A 5,776-nucleotide genomic window follows, 5' to 3' on the forward strand; every position below is an offset into this window, starting at 1 on the left:
AGACTACAGAGGTTGTCAAGGTTTTAACTAAAGACTCTGAAGTTTCTGAATCCAGTTGTATGTTTCTTCATTTCATGCTTCACCATTTATTCATCAGAAGCTAATGAATTTGAAGATAACATCAAAATGGATACATGATAAAATAGTACATGGTACAAATCAAATATTCCTCCCACTACCTGATATCGTGGGAAAAGGACAGTATTATACATCACACATGTCACTGAAATTATGGGCGAAAGCGGTACTATGTATCACTCCTTTTACCAATCTAACAGTGGACAACCGCTCTATTGGTATCCCCATTTTGGCCTCTAACATTCTCTTGTCTTATGCTATATAAGTAGGACTTTAAGACTTGAAGAAAAAGTTGAGACACACTACAATATTTGACAAATCTGTTTCTTTGTGAAAATCTATCATTTTTTTACACAGTTCTTCTTTAAGTGTTTGTTTTTCATTTGTGTAAAATCTAATTGTGTAGAAGCATCTTGTAAACACAAAATCTTTGATTCACGCGAACTAGGATAAAAATACTTGTATTTTCATCTCTTTGTTCTTAACATTTGTGTGGTGTTTTTGAGTTGGTAAAAAACTTTTATATATATATATATATATATATATATATATATATTATATATATATATATATAATTAATAAAAGTATTTTAAAAATAAAATTTAATTGATTATAATAATTAATGCGACGAAATATAAATTTTAAAATTAAATTAAAAAAACATTTATTTTAAAACAAATAAAATAAGGATTTAATTAAAATAAACGGACACTATAAAAAGATTTTACACTGTCGTTAAAATAAAATAAAATAAAATCAAAAACCACATGATAGCGACAACAACAACAAAAACACGTTGTATTCTTAATTGGTCTGCTTTACGTTAAGGCAAATGCTATCTTATGCCCTTGGGGCACAAGTTAAGGAATAATAAATGACTAAAGATTCCACCTACTTTATTTTGGAATATGTAATAATTAAATACAGTAATTATTACAGATATTAAAAAAATATATGACAAAACTACCCTCACATCTTATATATCTGTTAGACTTTTCATCTTCTCAAATATTTCACGCTTCCTGTATTATTTTTCTTCTCACAAAAAAAAAGTGAAATCTTCTCAAATATGGCAATTTAAGAACTGAAATCTTCTCAAGTATGGCAATTTAAAATTTTTCCTTATTCAGGTATGTCATATATTTGTTTTGTTTTGTTATTTTATGATTCCATTTTTTTTTAAATAACTTTCCATAGTCATATGTGAATAACCTATTTTGTTCTTTTTATTTTTGGAAGATAAATACAAAATGGAAAGTGTGGACAACAATAGAATAAATTTGGATTTGAGTTTGAATATTGAATATTCAGTAGAAGATGTTTCTTCAAAAAATGGTTCTTCTGACATTATTATTAGTCGTAATATTATAGACGAAGTTGAAGAAATTGGAATTTCTGAGAAAGAAAATATTTTGATTTCTAGTCAAAATATTGAGATAAATGGATTTTTACAAGAAAGTAGTGAGGGTGACACTTTTAAGGAGTCAAATATTGTTCCTTTTGTTGGTCAAATTTTTCTTAGTGAGGAAGAAGCATTTATATTTTATAAGAGATATGCATATCAACACGGGTTCTCAGTTCGAAAAGGTAGATTCATCAAACAAAATGGAATTGTGAGTAGGCGTGATTTCTTTTGCCATCGTGAAGGTAGAACTGCCTTGAAAATCATTGAACCATTGAAAGAACAAAGAAATAGATAATCAACTAGGTGTGAATGTAAAGCTCACTTGCGAATTTCTTTGCAAAAAACTCATGACATGTTTCCAAGTGAGTGGCGAGTTACAACATTTGTTGTTGAACATAATCATACTTTGCTAACTCAATCAGAAGTGAGGTTCTTACCAGCTAATTGAATTATCTTAGATGATTATTCTGAACGAATTTTCTTGTTAAAGGAAGGTGGACTTTCAGTTAGACAGTTAATGCGTGTCATAGAGCTAGAAAAAAAATGTGGAACATGGTTACCTTCCATTTATTGAAAAGGATGTTCGTAATCTGTTTTTGAAAGCCAAGAAAAAAGTTGAAATAACTGATGTTGTTGATCTTCTTAAATATTGTGAGGATGCAAAGAAGAGTTGCTCTAAATTTCAGTATGCATATACGCTTGACGAAGAAAGAAGGTTAGAGCATATATTTTGGTCCCATGCTTATTGTTTTGATTGGTACCAAGAATATGGGGATGTTGTTGTATTTGATACTACATACAAGGTAAATTCTTATGAAATGCCATTTGGAATTTTTGTGGGTATGAATAGTCATGGAAAGACTATACTTTTTGGATGTGCACTCTTACGAAATGAAAAAACTTCTGCATTTCGTTGGTTGATGAAGGTAACTTCTAAGTTTAATTTCATAATTTTTCTTATATCATTTGTTATTGTATCATTTTTTTTAATTACATAATTTTTTTGTAGACTTTTATATCTTTGATGAAGAAGTCACCAAAGACTATATTAACAGATCAAGATCCATGGATGAAAGAAGCAATTTCAAAAGAGTTGTCATCAACAAAACACAGTTTTTGCATATGGCACATCACTTTCAAGTTTAGTTGTTGGTTTAATGCTATACTCCGAGACAAATATCCAAAATGGTGTTCTAATTTTTATGGCTTGTATAAGTTGGAGACACGTGAAGAATTTGAACATCACTGGCCAAAAGTTGTTGCTAAGTATAACCTGCAATCAAATAAACATGTGAAAGGGTTGTATGAAATTAAAAGTTATTGGGCACTTGCTTATCTTTGTGACTATTTCTTTGGTGGAATGACAACCACAGGTAGATCAGAGAGTATTAATGCATTTATCAAAAGATTCATAAATTCCCATACAACTTTAAGTGATTTTACAAAGCAGGTATGTTCTGATTTCTAAAATATCATCATTGTTGTAATCTTATACAATTATATTTTGATTAATTTAAATTAACTTCAGGTTGATTTAGCAATCAATGATATTAAGCAAAAAGAAGAGCATGAAGCTATGTTAGAAAAATGCAAAAGATTGAACATGAAGCTAATATCACCTTTGCAAGAGCAAGCTCATAGTCTTCTCACAGGTTTTGCTTTTCAAAAGTTTCAAGAGGAGTTTGAAAGGTCTATCCAATATTCAATTCATCATCAAAATGGTAATGCGTTTGTGTTGCGGTATTATAAAGATGCTAATAGTAGAAAACACATGGTCTTTTGGGATGGTAAAATAGCTACATGTAGTTGTAAGCACTTTGAGTTTTGGGGATATTATGTCGACACATTCTCAGTATTTTTCTGCATAAAGATTGTCATGAAATTCCTTCTAATTATTTGCCATCACGATGGCGACTTCAAGTATCACATGAGGATGAGGAAGTAAATCCTCAACCAATCAATGTTGTGTTTGAGGACCAAATAATATGTTACAACAATGAAGCTCATGCGAATGATATTGTTCAATGCCCTCCGATTTCCAAAACAAAAGGCCGTCCTAAAAGAAGACGTCTTAAAGGTGGAAAAGAGCTTTCACATACCATGAATACGTGTGGATTATGCAAAGACATAGGGTATAATATTGCAACATGTCCTCTAAAAGAAAATATTCAATTTTCTGCTCACACTAAAAACAAGAAGCAGAAAATATGTCAAGATACAAATTTAAATCCAGTTCTTCTACCAAAAGTTTAGGTACATATATTTTTTTATATTTTTATATATATTTTTTGTTTTTTATATTTTTAATTTGTTAACTAAAATTATATTTTTTTTAACAGGAAGAAATTGATGATATATGTATGAAGACCATTAGAGTTCTTATTATTTTTTTATTTGAGTAATTTAAAAAAATTTGTATTTGGATGATATATTTGGAATTGTAATTTATTTTGCTACAGTACTTTTAAAGCATTTCAATTTTATATTAAAAACTTCCAGCATAACTATTGCAGCAATATATTATTGTAATATAAAGCAAATCAATTTTAAGTTAATTCAAAAATGAAAAAAAAAGTTTGTCTTAATTCTAAACATTCTCATTAAATTTAAATCAAAAATATAAAAAACTCTGTATGTGAAAGGGTAATTTTGTCCTAATCATTTTTAATAAATATAAATTTTAATATTTTAATTACTATAATTAGTTATCACATGTTTCAAAATAAAGTGATGAAATTAACTATCATTAATTACACCTTAACATGTGCCCCAAGGGCACAAGATAGCAAGACCCTTACGTTTAATTATATTAGGTATAAATGTACCTCTCCTGCTACCCACTGCTGCTACACCAACAACACTTATAAATGACATTAAATGAAGATGTTCAGCATTGCCAACTACTAGTACTAGTACTTGCTTAAAACTATTCGAGGACTCTTTACATTTATGGTGTAAATGAATTAAATCCTTGCATCAAAGTTTTATTGTTATAGCTATCAATGTAAAAGAATTACAATTATGCATGATTATTTTTATTGATCAAAGTCAAATATCTTTATAAATGTAATATTATTATCTCTATTTTTTTTATTATAAGTTGTTTTGGAAAAATATTATGTACCGTAATATAAATTATTTTATGATATCAATGAATCATTAATATTATTTTTCTATTATACCATTAAATATTTATTATTCTCTCTCTTTTCAATTATGTTAATTTGTCTTTTCAATACCATTAATGAAATACTCCCTCCGTTTCTTTATAAGTGTCACTTTTTTGAAAAAAAATTATTTCTTTTTAATTGTCACTTGCAAGGATCAAGATAGTATTAATTGTATTTTTGTCTAAATTACCCCTATGTAATTATTACGGAGAGAAAAAAAAATAAAATGAATTTAATAAATAATTAAAGTTATTATAGATAAAAGAATAAATAATGATTGAAAAGTAACAATAATGATTATATTTATTGATAGGTGTAAAAAGTCAAAAAAAATGACACTTAAAAAGAAATAGAGGGAGTACAATTTTGTAAAATTCTTCATAATTTTTTTTATGCCATAATTATTATATTTTTTAATACGTTTGAAAAGTAAAAACTGACTTATAATAACAAACGGAGGAAGTATATTATAAATTTAATAATTGTAATTGATTGACATAAAACTCTTTGTTGTTTATATAAATTAAACACTTACATTACATTAGGGATAATCATAAATAAATCAAATAATCGAACCCAACACAAAAAAATGACGCTTATATACTTATTTTCTGAATTTTTTGATATTTTCTAGAAAAAAAAGATATTTTTTTCAAATTTTCTAAAAAATTTGAGAAGCAATAAAGCTTATAGATTTTTATAAAAATTCTGGTATACCAAATTTTTAGCACGTGTGCAAAAATTTGGCAGTTCAATTTAATATGTTTTATTTGTACGCTCTTAAGATTGATGATTCCTTTACATATTTTATGCGGTTCTTCACCACCAACATTGTACATTTTACTTGCATGTTTTGTTTTTAACTTGTGATAGGCTTAGGGCATCTATGACATAAATAAATCATTCTTTATTTGTAATTGAAAGATATTTTTTCTCCGAAGTGACGAGTTAGCATGGGCACAATCCATTGATAAACATCATGGTATTATTGTTGTTTTTGTTCATTCTGATACCGCAAATTGGATCAGATGGATGAAAAATAAATTAATTATGGATTGTGAGAGAGGAGGAAACTACAAGAAGACAATACTAAAAAAATTCACTTTTAGTGACCGAAAGTTTT

At 27.5% G+C, this 5,776-nt stretch overlaps 1 pseudogene; it reads left to right on the forward strand.

Moving 5' to 3' along the window:
• LOC127138099 (protein FAR1-RELATED SEQUENCE 11-like) overlaps positions 1–3,736 on the forward strand; it is a 3,906-nt pseudogene extending 170 nt beyond the window's left edge.
• Positions 3,737–5,776: the final 2,040 nt, after the last annotated feature.

The sequence above is a fragment of the Lathyrus oleraceus genome, chromosome 4, assembly GCF_024323335.1.
Source record: "Lathyrus oleraceus cultivar Zhongwan6 chromosome 4, CAAS_Psat_ZW6_1.0, whole genome shotgun sequence".
NCBI lineage: Eukaryota > Viridiplantae > Streptophyta > Magnoliopsida > Fabales > Fabaceae > Lathyrus > Lathyrus oleraceus.